Genomic DNA, 21,087 nt, shown 5'->3' on the forward strand with positions numbered 1-21,087 from the left:
AATGTATGGAGTGAGCAGATCAGTGGATGAGGAATGGCGTGCTCTTCTGTGAGATTTGCAGTCTAGTGAATTTTGAAGTGCAGTTCTCCAGCAAAGCCATGTGTACAAAAATGCATATTATAGGTAAGTGTGCATAAAACTGAAAAAATAACAAAACTGCATGTTATATTAAGGCAAATATGTGATTCGGGTAGAAAAGGCAAAAATAAGAGCACTAGGAGAAATTCACACTGGAACACTGGCAAGTTTTCATGAGGATTTTTTTTTTAAAAAAAGCCCCTGATGCAGAAATGTGGAAAACTGAACTTTTAAGATTAGAAAAACAAGAAACAGAGAGATACCAAAACTGCCAGGTTTCCATCTGTAGTGACTGTCTACTCACTGCAAATAAGTCCCCTTGAATTCATGGAGGGTGGCAAGGCTGAGGTGGGAGGTTGCAAAGCTAGCATGCTGGTGCCCACTCCCCACCCGCTGTGTGTTTGTTTAACTAAGGCTCTAAATGCCTGAATAGAGCCACTGTGAAGATATGTTTTTTAAAAAGAATTCATAACATAGTCTCAAACCAGCAATTTTCGTTGAACTGCTCATTTCATTACAACACCTGGCTCTATTCACCAAAATGTTTTTTCCCCAGTTTTGATGAATCCACCCCCACTTTAGACTAGAACTAAATGAGAATGACAGACTTCACTCGGTAAACAATTCTTTTAAAAAAGAGAAATGAAATAAATGGGGCTCAGAAATACCAGCTAAAATATGAAATACGCTACATTTCCCTCCTGCTGGTTTTTGATGTAGCTGAATTGCACTCTGTAATTATCTGGCTGTGGCTGAAATCCAACCCTATTTACCTGCGAGTAAACCTTATTGAATGCAAGAGGACTTGGCTTCTGAGCAGGCATGATGAGGATTGCCCTGCAAACTGAGTATATGGTAAAGCAGAGATCAAATGGCAGCCCTGAGAAATAACATTGCTCTTACCCAACCCTAGTTGGCAAAGCAGAGGAAAGACAGGTGTGTGAAAGGCACATTTGCTGTGCATGTGGAAACCTAGGAAGCTGCCTTATAAGTCAGCTGGTCCATCCAGCTCAGTAATGTCTACATTCTTGGCAGCAGCTCTCCAGGGTTTCAGGCAGGGAACATTATCAGCCCTACCTGGAGATGTCTGGGGTTGAACCTGGGATCTCCTGCGTGCAAAGCAAGAGCTCTGCCACTGAGCTTTCCCCCTTCCAATGCTTCTATGAGTAGTAATGGGAGCCTAACCCTGAATCCTCTCTTTAAACTACCCATGCATTAGTAATGCCAATTCAGATCAATGTTGACTATACACAGAACTGTCAGATTGGATTGTACATGTGGTACTGCTTTATGGCATTGTACTGATTTATTGTATTTTCTTCTACTTTATAATTTGATGTTGCATAATAGATTTTTTTTTTTTAACTGATGGCTGCACATTTAGTGTTAGAGTATTTTTGGAAATCCCAGGCTAAGCTACTCCTTGAGGTATGGTTCAACAATATCTGGGGCATGACTATTTTCGAGCGACTAACTGGGCTTAGAAGCATAGCAAAAGGTGTTAAAAAGAAAGACACCTTTGATGAAACCTGGTCTCCTTTATTTTCCTACATAAAGGAAGTCGATAGCAAATTTCTCACACCAATTTCACAAACACGTCTGCGGAGAGTCTACATTGACCATTAGTGCCCTAAGATTATGTAAAATGACATTAACAGTGTTAATGCTAGATTTATTATTATTGTGTGTGCATTGAAAAAAGAAAAACATGTAAAAAGGGTATATAAATATTTTTAATAAATATAATGGTAGCAAATTAAGGACTAAGTCAAATGATACACAGGAGCTAACTTAGGAATCTGCTGTATACCAAATCAAGACAATTGACCCATTAAGCAGGGCTACAGACATCCGTGGACACGGTTGGCACTGTGGGTTAAACCACAGAGCCTAGGACTTGCTGATCAGAAGGTCGGCGGTTTGAATCCCCGTGACGGGGTGAGCTCCTGTTGCTCGGTCCCTGCTCCTGCCAACCTAGCAATTCAAAAGCACATCAAAGTGCAAGTAGATAAATAGGTACCACTCCAGCGGGAAGGTAAATGGCGTTTCCATGCACTGCTCTTGTTCGCCAGAAGCGGATTAGTCATGCTGGCCACATGACCCAGAAGCTGTATGCTGGCTCCCTCAGTCAATAAAGTGAGATGAGCACTGCAACCCCAGAGTTGGTCACAACTGGAGTCCCTTTACCTTTACCCCCATCTGAGCCCTGGCTCTACCAGGAAAACTCAAGAGCCACCGAAGAGCTCTCTCCCTGCAGCCTGCGGCAGTAACAAGATGACCAAACGAACCAAGAAGGTTGGGATTGTGGGTAAATATGGTACCCGATAGGGAGCTTCCCTGAGAAAAATGGTGAAGAAGATTGAAATTAGCCAGCATGCTAAATATACTTGCTCCTTCTGTGGCAAGACCAAAATGAAGAGGAAAGCTGTGGGTTTCTGGCACTGTGGCTCTTGTATGAAAACAGTAGCTGGTGGCGCCTGGACATACAACACCACTTCAGTGGTGACTGTGAAATCTGCCATCAGAAGACTGAAGGAGTTAAAAGACCAGTAGAAACATATTTTTGTTCCACTGTTACTCTTCCTCCACAGTTCATATCCTTATTGTCAATTAAAGGTGGTTGTGGGGAAAAAAGAGCCACCAAAGCTACCTCTTCCTCCTGGCTCTTGAGTTTGGATTGTGCTGCAAGAGTCTAAAGTTGCCTGATTGCAGCGCTGCTGACCCATATCTCCTCTCCCTCTGCCCCCATAAGTGTCAAATCTATGTAGGTGGCTGATTTTGAGCAGACAACAGTAAGACGGAAATGGTTTGGAAACCCCTTACCACAGCTGTTCCTGTGCAGAAACTGGCAGCCTTCCCTGGCTGCTTTTCAGTTTTTAAAAAAATATAAAAAATCAGGGAAGCATTCAAGCGCTTCCCCTGTATCTTAGCTAGGAGTGTCAGGGCCAAACTAGAGTTAAGTGTGTGGTTGTATGCAATGTGTATTTAAATTAAAACAGCAGCTGCAAAGTGGATTGGACCATAACATGTTAAAAGCAAGCTTAACCTTTTCTTCCATCTTCCACCTCCACTTGATCCTGATAAAAGTTTTCTAGAGCAAAAGTTATCTAGAATAATATCTGGGGCATTTCAGTTTAGAGAAAAGATGAGTGAGAACAGACAGAGGCACACACAATTCAGAATGGTCTGAAGAAACTAAAAGGAGAAAAGAATTCCTCCCTGGAATCATAGAATTGTAGCATTGGAAGGAACCCCGAGGGTCTTCTAGTCCAGCCTCCTGCAATGTAGGAATATGAAGGTGTAATGGTTATAAGGGGTTGCTCGTGCATAAGTTGCCACCACTCCTGGCTAGGTAGCCTGGTTAAACCTGTTCTGGCTGGACAGCCCTTCACTTCGTGGCTGTTCAGTCGCTAGCAGAATCCGTCAGTGGGCGTTTCTTGAACTTCTTCCAGCAAAGAAGTTCTTTGACGCCAAGTCTACGCCTACTTTCCCTGCGCGGAAGTCTTCTGCGCAGGAGTAGGTGTGGGTAGCGGTGGGTGTGGGTGTGGGTAGAGTCCTGGAGCCCCCTCGCCGATTCTCCCATCTGCCCCCCTTTATCCCTGGTGTTACGCTGATTTCCTTCCCCAGCCGATGAGCTCCCTCTCTCCCTGCTGGGCCCCTCTCCAGCATCGCTTGAGAGCCTTGCCTTCACCTCTGGCTCCGATGTCAGTTCCCTGACAGAAGGTGACCCATATAGGGATCAATTCTTCATCCTGGCATTATCTACACTCAAACCAACTGAGCTAACTGTCCCTCTCTCATAATACAAGAACTCAAGGCCATCTAAGAAAGCTAAATTTTGGCAGATTCAAGAAAGGCAAAATAAAGTACTTCTTCACACAACACATAAAATATGGAATTTGGTCCCCTAAGAGGTAGTGATGGGTGCCAACTTGGAATCCTTCATGGAGGATGAGGCTATAAGTGGCTGCTAGCCATGATAGCTATGTTCTGCCAGGCAGAGGCAGAATGCCTCTGAATACCAGTTGCTAGGAACATAAATAGGGAGAGTAATGCTGCTCCCAGATTCTGTCTGCAGGTTTCCCATGGGCATCTGGTTAATCACTGTGGGGGGAAAGCGCTGGACTCGATGGGCCAGTGGCATGACCCAGGGGGCTCTTATTATGTTCTTAAAAATCCCTAAGCTAAGTTCATAAATGGACATTGGGACTGTGGCACTGATGGGGAAGAGTTACGGTAAGCCTCACTGCCCATGTGTCGTTGTGGTCCCATTCCCGATTGCCTCCCCTTGTAGTTGCACAAGAGTGACAAATCCACTTTAATTACGCAGTTGAATTCCTTTGGTAAAATAGTCACAGACTAGAAGAGGCATTAAAATCTGGCCTTCTATCTAGCAAAAATGGAAATGTATAAGGAAATGGAAGGATGGAATAGGTCAATAGCATCCAGAAACAGCAACAGCCAATGGAGAAGTGTTTTGTTCTAAAATGAGAAACAAGAGCACATAGCAAATAATGTTTACTATTGAACTAAAGTTTCTGTATCAAACCTTCAAGAATATCCTTATAAAGCAGCATATGTAAAACATGTCTCACATTCTATTGTTCCTCAAGCCCAGCTATTAAAAGGCAACCTGAAGGGTTTCAAGTTGAGGATACCTTTAAGGACTAATTTGTTTCTATATCTATATCTGTATCTATATCTGTTCCACATTTTCTCTCTGTGGACAGGGGACATATTTTGCTGGTGCTGTGTTACCAAGGCAACAGCCAGTCAAGCCACTGTACTAAAAACTTGGCTATCTCCTCGCAAAGGACACAAGTGAAGGAAAAAATTTACATCAGCCAAGAAAGTCTTAGCAATGGTCAGTCGTATGGTTAAGGGTGCTTCCACAATTCTCCACATCAGAATTTTGACCTGGATTTTGGCATTCCACATTCTGAAGTGGAATTGATATTTTAGTAATTCTTTATTGTTCTATTTTTTTCATTTCCAAACTTTGTGCATACACAGTTCTTATGAATTGAGGTGCATGGATGGATATATATATATTCTCTTGAGGCTGTATTTCAATGTGCATATTCTCTTAGAGCGTATATTTAAATGCATATTTTTTGCTGCGATAATACCCAATTTGTCCATAATCACTCATAACAGAACCTTGTATTTTGCCTAGAGAAGGTTTTGTGCAAGGCTAGTTCACACATTAACTAATATGAACCCCTAAGGTCATGATTCTTAGCAGGGCCACTGTAGCCACTGGAGGCCACCACCTCAAGTGTGAAAGCCCTTGAGGTAACACTTCTGTGGACACCTCCTTCCCCAGCCTCCCTGCCCCCCGCCTGCCCCACCACCTCCACCAGTGGTGGAAAAGCAGCACCAATTTCAGGCAAGATCTCAGTGACTTCTGCCATGATTTAATCCCAAATAATGGGAGATCTTGCGGATATTGCCACTGCAGGGCAGGCAGTGCAGGTGGTGGCAGTCGCAGAACTAGTGGTGCAGGTGGCAGGAGCAGGTGTGGTGGTGGTGGCAACAGAAGGGCAGGGTGGCACTTCCCATTTTGCCTCAAGTGGCGAAATAGGATGCACTGCTATTGGACCTTGAGAGGGATGGAAAAGAGCCCCTTTGACTCACTTGGCACTGCCTATAGCATCTTTCCACATGCAGAACTGCCAACTGTCATCTCAATGCCTGCTTACCTGCCTACTTGCTGCTGCTGCTCCTGCTGCTGCAATAGTTGCTCTGGTTATCATTGTCTAACCAGCCACCACATACAATTAGGGCTTTTTAAAAGGGGGAACTCACAGGAACTCAGGTCGAGCACCTCTCAGGTGTACACCATTAATGAAGAAGGTGTTCATGGTGAGTTTCAGCACCTCTTTTTCTAGAAAAATAGCACTGCAGCAATATACAGCCCTACATACAATATACAATACCAAGTCCCCAAATAGTGACAGGCAGTGAGAGCACATGACCATTGATCTGATGAGACCATTGAGACCATTCATCTGATAAGCTCCTATTAAAATAAAATAAAAATCATTGAGAAGGAAAGAGAAGGGAATAACAAAAAAAACCTATGAACACAAAACCAGTTCTTTTTATGCTTGTTCTAAAATCTGAATTGCAGAAACCCGCACTGAAATTTCATTTTCTGAGAGTTTTCCCCTAGAGTCCTTCAGCAAGAACTTAGTGTAAACAAAATTAAATGCTTTGGGACTCTTCACTATGGGAATCCATATATACATAATTATTCAACCTATCAACATGCCCCTATATCCTTAAGTATTTACAAAAAAAAAGAAATAGATTTTCCCTTGAGGACAGTCCCTAGAGAATGAGACTTCATTTGACACAGAAAACAGTTTAAGCAAGATTCAAAACATTGGAAGTTCTTCAGCTTTCTTGTCTTCATTTTGGGAACAAAGAGGCAGATAGTATAGTTCAGGTTAATGCCCTTTATCCAATTTGTCCTACTTACATGCTTAAGGACATAAGAAGAGCTCTGCTGGACCAGGCTGAAGGCCCATCTAGTCCAGCATCCTGTCATCACAGAGACCAATCAGATGCCTCTTTTGGGAAGCACCTAAAGGCATACTGTCTCCAACCATGGATGTAGAATAGAGCCATTGATAGCCTTATCTTCCATGAATTTATTTAATCCTCTTTCTAAACCACACATGTTGGTGGCCATTGCTCTTCTGGGAGCAAACTGCATCGAGTAAGTACAGTATTTTCTTTTCTCTGTGGTGAATCTTCCATTGTTTCCTGGAAGCGACTTTTTTCCATGATGTGAAAACTCAAATACAATGCAGAAAATGAATGGTTATGGAAATATTGGGGGAATTGAATAAACAGCTGTGTGACTGCAGCCTTAGAAAAGTAAAAGAATGGGTTTCTCTAACAATAACAATGAATATAAAAAAGACAGATATAAAATATGTTAAAATATAAATGGATTACAGTCAGAGACCAGTCTTTATAGTAGAAGGAAGGGCTATGGCTCAGTGGTAGAGCACCTGCTTTGCATGCAGAAGGTCTCAGGTTCAATTCCCAGCATCTCCAGGTAGGGCTGGGAATGTCCCCAGTCTGAAACTCTGAGGTCATCTAGATGGATCAACAGTTTGCCTTAGACAGCTTCCTATGCTCAACTCTGGATTCAACAAAGCTTCAAATTGGCACCAGCACTTGTGAATTCAGAATCAAAGAGTGCAAATTAATCTGATTATGGGGGTCCTGAAAATAAATTCAGTTCCCCAAGGGCATTTTCTCCTTTTCTCCCCCAGCTGAAGTCCTGGCCTGGAGTAGACAGTTGGCATGAAGAAAAGGTCCCACTCGATTTAATGGGAGCTTTCTGTTTTCCAAGCAAATTGCAGGGATGGACAAGGGCAAATTCAATTTAGATCACAGTGGCCAGCAAAGGGCTAAAGCCCCTCAAACACCACACCAGGTCCCTAATCCAGCTCGGATTCCTGTGCTGGCTTCTTTCTACAGGAAAATTCTTCACTCAGTTGTTACTGATGTGATTCACATCAAGTATAGTTTGGACCTCTGGCAACAAAGAATGGTAACCTGATTGGAGTTCTCCATATGCCCTTAAATTTCTCAGAAACTCATCATTCCCTTAGCTTCATTCAGGCAGACAATACATCATCAACACCTTCCCTCAATGATATTCAACATCAGGTCACAATTTTGTATTTGCAGGGAGCTTTTGTGAGCAAGGGAGTCTTCCCACTTCAGAAGTTACATCTCAAACCCACAGAAGGGGATAGAAGGGAGCAGAGCTTAGTGCACTCTTTCTCACTTTTATGCCACTTTTACTCATGAGTAGAATGCCTGAAGGTAAAATGAGTGCTCCAACATAGGAATCTGCTTTATATGGAACCAGACCACGGCTGCATCAAGTTTGGTAATCTCATTTCTGGCTGGAGGCTCTCCAGGATTTCATATGGGGTCTTTCCAAGCCCTACCTAGAGATGCCTAAAATATGACATGGTGCCTTCTGCATACGACACAGATGCTCTACTACTGAGCTATAGCCTTTCTAGTTCCACAGGAGTATTCACAGGTCTTGGTGCCCCCTTTGAAGAAAGTGAAACTTTCTAAAGACTGAATGTAAAAGTCAGTAACTTCCCTTGAAACATGAGGTTCCACACAGTGTGTTTTCAGAGCGAAATCTGGACTTTCCTTGAATATTAAGCATCATCAAGTCCAGTAAATAGGCACCTAAGCAAGCATCATTTTGCCCTGTTTCAGATTTATGAATTCTGCCACATGGCCCGTTGATGCAGAAGTGAGCATTTCCTTGCTGTTGATTACATTAGCATACATCAAGGCCTGCTGTCCACATGGCGGTACACAAGTACAAATCAGCATGTACTGTGCCATTTAAAATCCATTTTTTCCCCTGTGTTGCCTTCATGTCTCATTTTTGCTAGGTTTCTTTTCTTTTCTGCAAAAGTTTTGGTTCTTCCGCGCCCCCCCCCATCATCCTGTATTTTTTCCTGCAAATTAAAATTACAGACAAATGAAAACAACCAAGTCAGAGGTGGCAAAGAAGAAACCAAGCATCTTTATACAGTCTTCCTTAGCTTTCCAGATGTTTTAGACTTCAACTCCATCATCCCCAGACAGCACAGCCAATGGACAAGCTTGATGGAAGTTATGGAGTGGAGAGGACATCTAAAGGGAATGTGTTATTTATACTATCATCAAAAAGATGGCTCTGAGCAAATGGTTTTTAAAAAGCCTTCATTTTAAAAGTTTAAAGGTAATTTTGCTCATGCTGCCTGAACCATTGGAACCATTGGTGGTCACTTTAACATTACTTGTGTGAGCAATAAGAGGTCCTTATGTTAGATGACAATTTGCTAAGAAAGTGGAAGAAATTTAGTTCAGTTTTAGTTCCATATAAAAATTCAAAGTGTGCATAATAGGCATATATTAGTGAAAATAACGTACAGAAATGTGTTGTAAATGTGTGGAAAGTGCTTTGCACGAAATGTGATGGCATACAAAGTATATATTAGGAGAAAGCCAGTGATGAATTTTCATGAGGCTCTTTTTAAAAACAACAACCAACTAATGTGGAAATGTGGAAAGCGGAATTTAAGACTGGGAGTGGTATGTGAAAAACTGAAATTGACAGTCACCCATTCCTAGTTATGCCTGAACCTTTCTAGGGTCCATTAGGTGCACATTGCGATGAGAAGCAGGGTTTTTTTTTTCAGCCAGAACTTGCCAGAACTCAGTTCCTGCACCTCTCAGATGGGTGCCAGTGCCATTATAAGAGAACAAGGGAGGTGTTCATTGTGAGTTCCAGCACCATTTTTTCCTAGAAAAATAGCACTGATGAGAAGTGAAAAGTAGATAGCCTGGCTCAGGGAATGAAGGGTGCAGGGTGTGGGAAGAGAGGGAATGATGGGGATGGGGATAGTGCTTTTATGGTGCTGTGGATAACTGTGCTTTGGCCTTGAGTTCATAATAGCAACACAGCACGTAGCAGAGAATTGGACAGATCAGAGAGAGAGAGAAATTTCCCAGAGTACCTGAACACCAACTCTAGCCAACTCCTTTCTTAATCACAGTAATTGCTAAAATGAACCATACACAGAAACCCCACAACCTTGCAAAACTACAGCTCAGGTAGAAAGTGATACTGTAAGCAGCATCCAGAAACATTAGGAGGTTGCATAGGTAGCTGCTTTACATCAAACCAGACCATTGGGTAATCTAGCTTAGAATTATCCACAATGAGCGGCAATGACTCTCCAGGGTTTCCAACAGGGGACAAGCTGTAGCTCAGTGATAGAGCATTTGCTTTGCAGGCAGAAGATCCCAAGTTCAATTCCCTTTTATATCCTGTTTGAAACTCTAAAGAGCTGCTACTAATCAATATAGACAATACTGAGCTAGATCCATCAATTACCTTACTCCATGTAAGACAGCTTCCTGTGCATATGTCTCTTCTTATGTCTCTCCCAGCCATCCCTGGAGCTGCCAGAGGTTAAGCCTAGTACCCCCTGCATAGAAAGCAGATGATCTGCCAGACTTATGGCACTTTGAATAGTGCAATAAAGTTAGAACAGCCTAATAAGTAGGGAACTCATGAGGGATGGAAAGTTGGACAGAGATGATGGAGAGCACTTGGGAGGTTGACACAGTCTGCCCATTTAAATTCAGCAGCCCCTTAGGTCTGGCAGAGGGGAAGGCAAACCAGATCCACTTTCTGAGCTAAGTCAAATTCTCCCCACACATCAGTGGAGGTTGGTTCATTGCAGCAAATGAGGCACTGTCCAACCAACCCTCAATCTGGTCGCAGCCAGACCCTTCATGACTTCTCTCATATAACAAGTTGAGGGTGTGGCACTGCGTTTGGCAGCTTCTGCTTCTGTAGTCTCAGCTGCTGTAGCACTCACCAAGCAGAAAGAGGATGGGGACAAAATGGGAAGTCGTTGGCTCACCTGTCATTGGCTTTAGCTGAACCTGTCATTGGCTCTGGCTCTCCCTGCTGTTTGGACATCCTGTGTACATCCTGTCCATTCCCAATGGACATCAGTCATCGCTGCAGGTCCACCACACACACACCAAGCTTTCGAGTGTGCGCAATTCAGACAAGATACATCTTTTCAGGTTTCGGGGTGGGGGCTGGAAAAGGAAAATATTTGCAGCAACATTTCAAGGCCTCGCCTTGCATATATTCAACATCCATAACAAAACATTGGGTGACATCCAATGTTAATCATAATCAGGGCAGACCCACTGAAGGCAGGAGATGCAGTCAACCTATTTATTTCAATTGGTCTACACTAAGTATGACTTAGCAGGATATTGCCCAACATATTTTAAGAGGCCTGCTACAGTGGGTAAAAGCCTCAGCGCCTAGGGCTTGCCGATCGAAAGGTCGGCGGTTCGAATCCCTGCGGCGGGGTGCGCTCCCGCTGCTCGGTCCCAGCGCCTGCACCTCCGGGTGCAAGTAGATAAATAGGGACCACTTACTGGTGGGAAGGTAAACGGCATTTCCGTGTGCTGCGCTGGCTTGCCAGATGCAGCTTTGTCACGCTGGCCACGTGACCCGGAAGTGTCTCCGGACAGCCCTGGCCCCTGGCCTCTTAAGTGAGATGGGCGCACAACCCCAGAGTCTGTCAAGACTGGCCCGTACGGGCAGGGGTACCTTTACCTTTACCTTTTACAGAGGCAAAAATTGGCCAGAGATACAGGGTTGAATCCAGTGTTTGTTCAACTCATAGCAGACCCACTGAAATTAAAGGGCATCACTACATGCCCATCTGTACCATACATTTATGGTCAAATCACTTTAAAAAGTCATGGCTTCCTCACAATAATCCTGGGAAATGTAGCTTGTTAAGGGTGCTGAGGGTTGTTATGAGACCCTTTGCCCCCCCCCCACCTAGAGCTACAGTTGTCAGAGTTCCCTGGAAAGAGGGATTCGTAGTTAAACCACTGTGGGAATTGTAGCTCTGTGAGCAGAATGGGGATCTCCAAAATCCTCTTAACAAACTGGAGTTCCCAGGATTCTTTAGAGGAAAGCATAATTATTATTTTTAAGTGCTATTAAAACTGCTTTAAATGCATGGTAGAGATGAGACCCAACTATGGTCCATTAATTTCAATGGGTCTACTCTGAGTAGAACATAGTTTGCTATAACCTATTGTAACACCTGAGGCGTAATCATAGGCGGTTCAAAATGCAGAGCTTCCCTTAATTGGCAAATCAAGAATCTGTTAACGTGGCTGGAGTAAATTTTATTTATTAGCATCTGTTCATTTCTTACGCAGATAAGCATGCTGTTAACACTGGATGTTTTGTTACAACCTTAAACTGTATTGGAAGAGCACCTAGGGCCTGGTATGTCTGCCTGTTGTTAAATTTATAAACAAAAGGCACACATGTTAATATGGAAAATGTGTCATTACCAGTGGCATTATCTGAAACAATTTAGTTCACAACTAGTTTAAATATATTAACATTCAGAATCAAAGTTCTCCCCAGAGAAGAATATACCCCCTGCTGTGGTCTCCCTGGGAACTTTCTGCTGTGATTTTATAATTCATCTGCCTCCAGAGTTTTCACAGCTCAAAAGGGCGAGATAGGCACTTTTGAAGAATCCCCCATAAGTCAGCCCCTCCCTTCTTCATCCCATTAGATTTTCCTGGTGCATATATATTTTCCCCTCCAGAAATTTATTATTTTGTATTTGGTTATGTCATGCTAGTAATAAACTGCTACTGCCTGTTGGAGTAATGCTGCCTCTAATTAAATAATATAACTAAATAACAACATCATTTTATTTATATATATATCCCCTTGTAGAAATGATGAGTGAATTAGCAGGCAATGGCATATGTAATATATACTAGATAAGGATCCATTACAGAATTTAAGTGACTGGAAAATTTCAATTGCTCTGTTTTTCCTTTCTTTCCTAAGTTTCTTTCCTGTTTGTTTTTTTCCTAAATAAAACCTGCAAAAGAACTTTGTAGTATAGTCCCCTATTCTGCTGCCCAGGTGTGCTATATTTCTCTGCACCTTTTTATTTTTACAGGATTTAGCCTTTACTGCTGGAAGCACATTATGTAAAGTGTGTGTGTGTGTGTGTGTGTGTGTGTGAGAGAGAGAGAGAGAGAGAGAGAACACACACACACACACACACAATATGATGAGCTAACATTTAAAAGAAGCATGCCAAAGGAAATAATAGATTCACTGAGGCAACTAATCAGTTTCATTTCCAGTCTATTAAGAAAGAGAAAGAATTTGAAAAGGGAAACACTAAAACTGGAAAATAAAATAACAATGTATGTTCCAGCATATGGAACCAAGTAATAGCAACCGAAATTACAACATTAGACTTAAATATTTTATGTCATCGTAATAGACTCATTCAATAGCTCTACAGTGCTGAAGTTTGCAATATATTCAATGCAATCTTCCTGCAATGCAAGCTCCTTTCAGGCCACTCCTCCAAACCCCACCTCTTCCAAGAAGATTAGCCTCAGTTTTGAACTCAACTAATTATTAATTCATTTGTACACTTTTATTCAGGGGTGTTTTTTTCTGGGGGGACGCAGGGGTATGCATACCCCTAAATATTTTGTGAATCTAAGTTTGGCCTCATTGAGGGGCAGTATTTCAATACGAGTAGGAAAATGAGGGTACCCCTAAACATTTTTTTAAGAAAAAAGCACTGCTTTTATTCTTTAAAGACACACAACCACAAAGCAGCAACTCACAAGGACTAATATAAAATGCACCCCCCGGTGGGGATCATTTTCAGTACAGGGACCAAAATATCTCATGAACAGCCCACTAGGGGCAAAATGCTATTAGTGGGTATTAAAAAGAGGGAAATGGGGAGGGCCAGAGATTTGGCTCTAATCTATTTACAGTAAGCTACAGTTCAGTCACACAAGAGTCAGAGGTTTCTACATACCAACCCATATATTTGTCTTCTATTTAGGCAAGTAAGAGGCAATATCAATGTTTAAGCATGCATTTCAGCAAAGTCTGAGATCTGAGCTGGCAATGACTGTCAAATAATAAAACCTTGGAGTCATAGCTAGTATCAAGATGATGATGTTGACCCAGCATGTGGCAGCTGTGGAATAAAAGGCAAATCCCATATTAAGGATAATTACGAATAGGGTTCACCATAAAGCTGTGAATATCTCATGTCATTATATAAATCTATGGTGCAAGCACACTTGAAATATCATGTATATTTCTGGTCACCTCATCTTAAGGAGTTGTTGTTGGAGTAAAAGGAATTTAGGAAAGGCTGGAGAAAATCATCTACTAGGGGCTTTCTTCTTCTTCTTCTTTAGTTTAGGAAAAGCTATGAATTAAGGGGGACATGATAGATGTGTATAAAATTATGTGTGGTCAGGACCAGCCAATGAAGCTGAATTTTGGAAGACTCAAGGAAGACAAAAATTTATTTACGCAGCACATAATCCAAGGAAATTCCTTCTGCAATATGTAGCGGATGGTCACCAAGCTGGATGGATTTAAAAGGGGATTAGGCAAATTCATGGAGGATGAGGCTACTAGCCACAGTGGCTATGTACAACCTCCAGTATCAGAGCCAGCATGCTGTGGAATACTAGTTACTGGGAATCAAGTGGGAGCAGTTCTGTTTTACTCAGGTTCTGCTTGTTGACTTCCAGAGGCATCTACTTGGCCGCTGAGAGAACAAGATACTTGACAAGATGGGCCTTTGGTATGATCCAGCAGGGTTATTTTCATGTTCTTATAAATTCAGTGGGACATATTTCTGATAGGCATCTATAGTATTTTATTGCTAGCCTTGTAACTTCCTACTTACAAGCGTTTCCCAGATATATCAAAAGAACGATATAAAGCAATTAAAATCAAGCCAAGCATCAATCATTTGTACAATTGTACAATTTGCACAATTGTAAGGGGGTCTGGCTTTTCAGTAGATTCTGCTCTTAAACATATGGTTGAACTGCATTTAAATGACTGCAACAGAAATAAATGATTGCTGAAATCTTATTATCAAAACAACCAAACATTCTGTTACCATTCCTCTATAGGCGGAACTTTGCCTGTCTTCCAATATTTAGTTATTAACATGCCACTTGCTATAAGCATTTTTAAACAGAAATTTACATTTTCTTATTTCACTGACTTTCTTTTGTTACTCAGTAAGATTATTCTAGTTTTTATTTTATTAGTAGTAATTATTGAGGTCACCATCCCCATTCTTCTTCTTCTTCTTCTTCTTCTTCTTCTTCTTCTTGTTATATTTTTAAAGACTTGTGTTCGCCACCTTGGGAGGAGAATGGTGGTCTTATCTGAGGGTAAATGGTCCTTTCCAGCCACTGCAGAAACCTTTGGAGAATTCTGGGAACAAACTGGCTGTGTGTTGTGGTGGAATAGAGAAGGCACTAATCCAAAGGATACATAGCCTTCCCAGTTCCCCAAAACTGGGGAGGTTACTGTGCCAGTCCTGGTTCTGGCATAGTTTATTTCTCTTCTATTGTTTCAAATGAGAGAGAAATCAGTAATTCTTGTTTTTAAAAGAAGAACAGAGGAATGCCTGGTGTTGCTCCCCCGTAACTTCTGTCCTTCAGCATGAATCCAGCAGGGTATGAGATTAGGCCATTGGACCACACCTGGAAATTCCTACCACCACTCAGGTTTAGGATTGACCGCAAAAAACAATGAATTAAATAGTCATCCTCCCCAGGGGGGAAGGCAGACAAAAGAAAGACTGACCACAGTCTTATGATACCTCACACCCACCAGTCCACCAAATATGAAAAAAAAGGTCTCCAAATGCCCAAAGATCACAAAAATCTTTATGGGTCACCAAACCCCACACCTTAAAAAAAGAAAAAGAAAAGACCAGCGACAACTTTGGGTTGCATACGCCAGCACAGCTATAAAGCAAAGCCACACAGAATCTAAAGATGTGAGCTGGGTGAGAGGAGACATTGCAAATAAAATAAGGACTGAAGAAGTAAACCACCAAAAAAGAGTTGCTTTGCAAAGCATGCAGCACAGTGATGATCCAAATCATGTGTTCTCGTAGAAATGAGCCATTTATAAAACGATAGAAATGGGAAGTAATTTAAAACTAAATTGGTCCCCAAAAGGGAGTGATGCAGGGAAATTAAAAGATAATCAGATCTCTGGTAAGAAAACAAACACATATACTGTATATACAGTTTTCCTGCTGAGGAGCACGCAAAGGCAAGATTGACAACGTGAAGGCAAGGTAAGGAAACAAATTGACCCACTAAGTCTCTTGGGAGAATGGAAACAATATTTAATGAATGCCATCAGTATCAATATTGGCAGCTCTTTTTAATGCAGTCTACCCCACCCCATAAAAAAGCCAGTGGAAAAATAGTGATTTTCACACATCTGAATCTATTGTGTTGCAGCAAAACAACCTGAGACCCTCCAGTACTTAACTAGGACTGTTTTATTGTTATAAAGTGCCTGGAAAATCTACAATGAGGTTTACAATACATTTCTGCTCAGAAACAAATCCCATTGAATTGAAAACAGTGGAAGTGGGAATAATAATAATAATAATAATAATAATAATAATAATAATAATAGGCCCACATTCCCTTAAGGGTAATATGTAAGGGGCTGGTGGCCACTGCTACTAAGCATTGCCAGAGACAGAAGTGAGTTTATAGGGTTTCAGGATTGCATAGCACATGCTTTCTTTCTTTCTTTCTTTCTTTCTTTCTTTCTTTCTGTGTCATGAGCCATGTGCCTTCCATCTCTTTTTCTCTGCTCTCTCTTTTGGTGCTGCTTCCTCTGCACAGCCACCACCCCTCCATTAACATAGGTTTGAACTCAACACTTGCAGAAAGTTTCCTCCCCAGCCCTGCATCACTTTGTTTTCTTTGGCTCTGCCCATTTCTCCTCTTTGCACACACACACACACACACACTCATAACTTGTTTTCTGGATGTACCATTTAGCATTTAAGCCTCTTTCTCTCTGTCAGGGTCCTGTTCCAAAACATCACAGTGACTTTTACTTGAAAGTAAGGTAAAGGTAAAGGTACCCCTGCCCGTACGGGCCAGTCTTGACAGACTCTGGGGTTGTGCACCCATCTCACTTAAGAGGCCAGGGGCCAGCGCTGTCCGGAGACACTTCCGGGTCACGTGGCCAGCGTGACATCGCTGCTCTGGCCAGAGCCAGAGCCAGAGCCAGAGCCAGAGCCAGAGCCAGAGCCAGAGCCGCACACGGAAACGCCGTTTACCTTCCCGCTGGTAAGCGGTCCCTATTTATCTACTTGCACCCGGAGGTGCTTTCGAACTGCTAGGTTGGCAGGCGCTGGGACCGAGCAGCGGGAGCGCACCCCGCCGCAGGGATTCGAACCGCCGACCTTTCGATCGGCAAGCCCTAGGCGCTGAGGCTTTAACTCACAGCACCACCTGCGTCCCATCGTTACTTGAAAGTAATGAAGAGATATTTACAGTGGTGCCCCGCAAGACGAACGCCTCGCAAGACGGAAAACCCGCTAGACAAAAGGGTTTTCCGTTTTGGAGGCGCTTCGCAAAACGAATTTCCCTATGGGCTTGCTTCGCAAGAGGAAAATGTCTTGCGAGTTCCTGCGGGTTCCCCCCCCTTTTCCCCCCCTTTCCTAAGGCGCTAAGCCACTTATCAGCTGATCTGCTGATAAGCCGCTTAACAGCTGATCGCTAAAAGCCGCTAAACCGCTAATAGCGCTAATCCGCTAAGCTGTCAATGGGCTTGCTTCGCAAGACGAAAAAACTGCTATACGAAGAGCCTCACAGAACGGATTAATTTCATCTTGCGAGGCACCACTGTATTCTGGCTTACAGCAGGATTGGCTCAGAAGCAACTACAAGATCCAGAAGTCAAGATTCCAAGGGAGATGACCATGGCAAGAGGTTCCTAACCAAACAGAAGCTACAAAGATGGCCTGACAGTTTACACGCCCCTCTCACCAAGCTTGGTTGCGAGTTCTGGCACACCTGTTCCCTGCCTTTCCCATCTAGCATGGGAGGGCCGGGCCCTGACTCTCCAGATACAAAAGCTGAGGCTGCTGAACAGAATCTTGCATGGGGTGTGGTGTTTTTTTTTGGGGGGGGAGAGTTGTTATTGATAGTATTTTTTTGTATATTTATTGTTAGATCTTATGATTTATGTGGAATTTCGTTTTGTACTTTCTGAAGTGGTTTATTTATTGTTTATGACTGCTTTTCTTATGTTTGTAAGTATTGGGGAGGGATGCCTTGAGCATGGTTTTAGCTATGGAAAGGAAACATATAAATAAAATGATGAATAAATGAATGAAGATGTGATGGGGTGAGCCTAATAAGGCTACAGCTGTGCATGCCCAAGCAGGCTCCATCTTAGTGGGTACATCTGATCCCACCTACAAAGGCAGTGTTTGGTTCTCAGTGACAAAACTGTGTCCTGCTCCTCTGCTTCCAGCTCCGCCACCTTCTCCTCCTGTATAGCAGCTCCCTCTGGCTGGTTGAAGTCCTTCTCACCTCCCTGTTGGGACTCTGCAGGAAGAGAGCTGGTAAGTTTCCTGCTTGGCAGGGGGTTGGACCCGATGGCCCTTGTGGTCTTTTCCAACTCTATGATTCTATGATTCTAAGTCTACTTCCTCCTCTCTGGCATCTAGAGACATCAGTAAACAACCTTTCTCCTCCACCTTTCAGTACTCATATTCAAGCCTCACTTCTGTTCCTGTTCCTGCTCATTCCTCCTCCGTTCCTTGGGTCAGGGTATGCCAAGTCATGCAAGATCTTGATGGAGGGGTCCACGACACTATCTTTCAACCTTTTCTCTTTATCATGGTGGGTATTTACTATGCTAATAGCTAGTGCCTGGGCCACACTGATTCAGATTAAGCCCATGATGGTGGTGACAATTATCCCTCCATTTGGACTCAAAGACTCTACCAGCTATTTATTTATTTAGTAAAGGCCAAAATAATGTCACATCTAGTTTGGCCCTTAGACAGGTTCAATATAGCCACAAAACACTTATACTGTATAAACTTGTCTTTTGCATCCGACTTGTTTCTGGACACAGATACAAGAGAGAGAGAGAAACCACGTACGCACATATTTCATTTTTCCAAGGGTTCTGGATAAAAGTCAGATTTAGTAGAATTAATCTCAGCCTTCAAAAGAACAAAGAGTTGAAAGAGGAAGTCAGTTTTCCTTGTTCCTCTTTCATCTCTTAAGTTCTTTCAAAGGAAGAAAAAGGTAACTTCCCACACCACCTCATTATCAAGGAGGCAGAAGGGAGCACTCAAGGACTGATGACCCCTGGGCTAAGACTTTTGCTGTAATCCAGCAGGCCTTTTTAATGATTTATTACTGTATTTCTGTTGCTTGCATGCACAGTATGTTGCTCCTGGATCAGTTCTCATGGATGTACAAATCACTTGAGAGTTGTGTAAGATACAACTACTGCTCCATAGTAATATTTGGCTGCTGGGATAGATGACAGTAGGCACCTGGAATCCATCAATCCGCCCCCTTTTTTTTTACCTTCGTGAACTATCTCTTCCCTCCTCCTCCTCTCCCTTCCTTGTTTCTGTCCCCTCATCTTATTTGGAGCTCATCCTCTACTTTGTCCCAGAAACGAGTTTACAAAAGACTCATTCTGAATGATGCTGGTTTGCCAGGCATGGAAACACCTTTAAGCGCTGCTGGTATGAAAGAGAGAGGCACAGAATAATGATGGATCCATTTAGCACTTTGTTCATAACAGTATATTGTTCCTGAATTTATATACCCTAAAATGTTAGCTTTAGAAAGCTGTCTCTGTTATTAAAAAGAAATAAAAGAGCCCCTTGTTTCAAACCAGGCTTTGTCTTTCTCTCTTTCATCTCACCCATTTAAATTGGCTAGGTTGCTTGACCTGAGGATGGGAGGGGTCTAGCAATTTGGAATGGTAGTTCTAATGCTAGAATTCTCTCACATGTTCTTTGTTGGATAGCAAGGGGAAATTACTCATCTTTATATCCCTCAAGGCTTCTCTGTTAAGCAAAAACGTACAGCACAAAATATGAAGGAGTACGTAATTTTTTAAAATAAATAAATAAATTTGAATGTTAACTCATCCACCCTGGGAAGAGAGCTGTTGGGGAATGACAACCCTAGCAACTCTGGCAAGTGAGTCAGTGATCCTCACCTCACAACTAAGTCACTGCTGTTTACCAGGAAGGAGAGGGACTGTGGTGAGGAGGTTGCAAACACCCAAGTTGAGTTCTCCTCCCCGTGCTTTTACAAAACACACCACCTCCCCCTCTACTTCCCAATGAGTTGCAGTGACTCAGCTGGCAGGAGGTCAGAACATCATGGCCCCACCATGCCATCCACTACTCTTCAGAATGAGTAACATATTGTTATGAGTTTGGGGTGGGGTGGGGTGTGGACTATATGCAGAGACCCTCCTAACCCCTGTATCCGGCAAGTGTTAAAATATAAGCCAAGCTAGCTTCCTTTTGTGGTGATTGCCTGGGTGATGGGCCATCAAGGGGAACAAAGGAAAGGGGCTCTATGTAAGACAGCTTGCAGTTATTTAGAAGGACAAAGGCAGAGTTGAGGTCAGAGAGTTTGGAGTGATGTGAGCTAGAAGCAAAGAAGCAAACTGGGAACTGAGAGAGAGGGAGAGCAATGTTTGATTTCTTTTTGCAGCTATGGGAGAAACAAGACCCTTTTGGGGGGTAACTGTGAATCCCTCCATCATAGGCTCAGGTTATATATGTGTATGTGTAAATAAACCATATATTGTAAAAACACCACAATCTTTGTGGTGCCTTATTACAAAAGGAAATACAAACCCTGGGTAAGCACTTGGTATGCCTTGAATCTTGGGCTGGCGTGCAACAATATTAATAAGGCAAAAACAGGGTCATTGATTTACTAGGGACAGGGACCAGGGAAGGGGGGGTGTTCCTTGTAAGTAAAGGCAGTCTGAGTGTATATTCCTGTGGTTGCTATGGGAAGCACGCTAGCTTTACATGGTCTGGATTTATAGTGAAAACAGTATAATATAAAACAGTACCAAATAACATTTTTTTAGAACTCTGAAGATGAGCTTCTCTGTAAAATGAGTGACATAAACAAAATATGTCACGGTGTGGGAAGAGATAAAGCTTTTATTAGCACTTACTTGGGATGAACTGCAAAACATGACAGGCTAGGGACCCAACTCTCAATTTCCGCACAGCTGGTGTCATCCTTTATGTTGCTGCGAAAGGAAGATGATTTTTTTTTTAAGATGCCACTGCCAGGCCAAGGCAGTCATGAGTCCCTTTCCTGCTACATAATTCCACCAGAGGACCACACCAGTGCTTGTATGAAATGAAGCATATGTCTGGAATGAACATACACAGGGCATAGTAATTGGGGTTAACTAAAGGCCACAATGAGATTTATTTACAAGAAGGAACCTGTGTCCCTTCAGGAATTGCTGGACAACATAGGAGCACAGGAAGC

General features: G+C 42.6%; 1 long non-coding RNA gene and 1 pseudogene across 3 annotated transcripts in view; one reads left to right on the forward strand and one right to left on the reverse strand.

The window, feature by feature from the left end:
* The first annotated feature begins 2,327 nt into the window (after nucleotides 1–2,327).
* On the forward strand, nucleotides 2,328–2,703 carry LOC307207754 (large ribosomal subunit protein eL43 pseudogene; annotated as a pseudogene). The gene has a single exon. The product of its transcript is annotated as a large ribosomal subunit protein eL43 pseudogene (transcript).
* A 15,530-nt stretch (nucleotides 2,704–18,233) lies between these two features.
* Nucleotides 18,234–21,087, reverse strand: part of LOC307208110 — a 56,581-nt gene continuing 53,727 nt past the window's right edge. For both annotated transcript variants that reach the window (XR_013834985.1, XR_013834986.1), the window contains exons 2-3: nucleotides 20,762–20,839; nucleotides 18,234–19,292 (exon numbers count right to left, since the gene is read on the reverse strand). This is a non-coding gene — a long non-coding RNA (uncharacterized lncRNA). The remainder of the gene's footprint in view (nucleotides 19,293–20,761; nucleotides 20,840–21,087) is intronic.

The sequence above is a fragment of the Podarcis cretensis genome, assembly GCF_951804945.1.
Source record: "Podarcis cretensis genome assembly, chromosome: Z".
Classification (NCBI taxonomy): domain Eukaryota; kingdom Metazoa; phylum Chordata; class Lepidosauria; order Squamata; family Lacertidae; genus Podarcis; species Podarcis cretensis.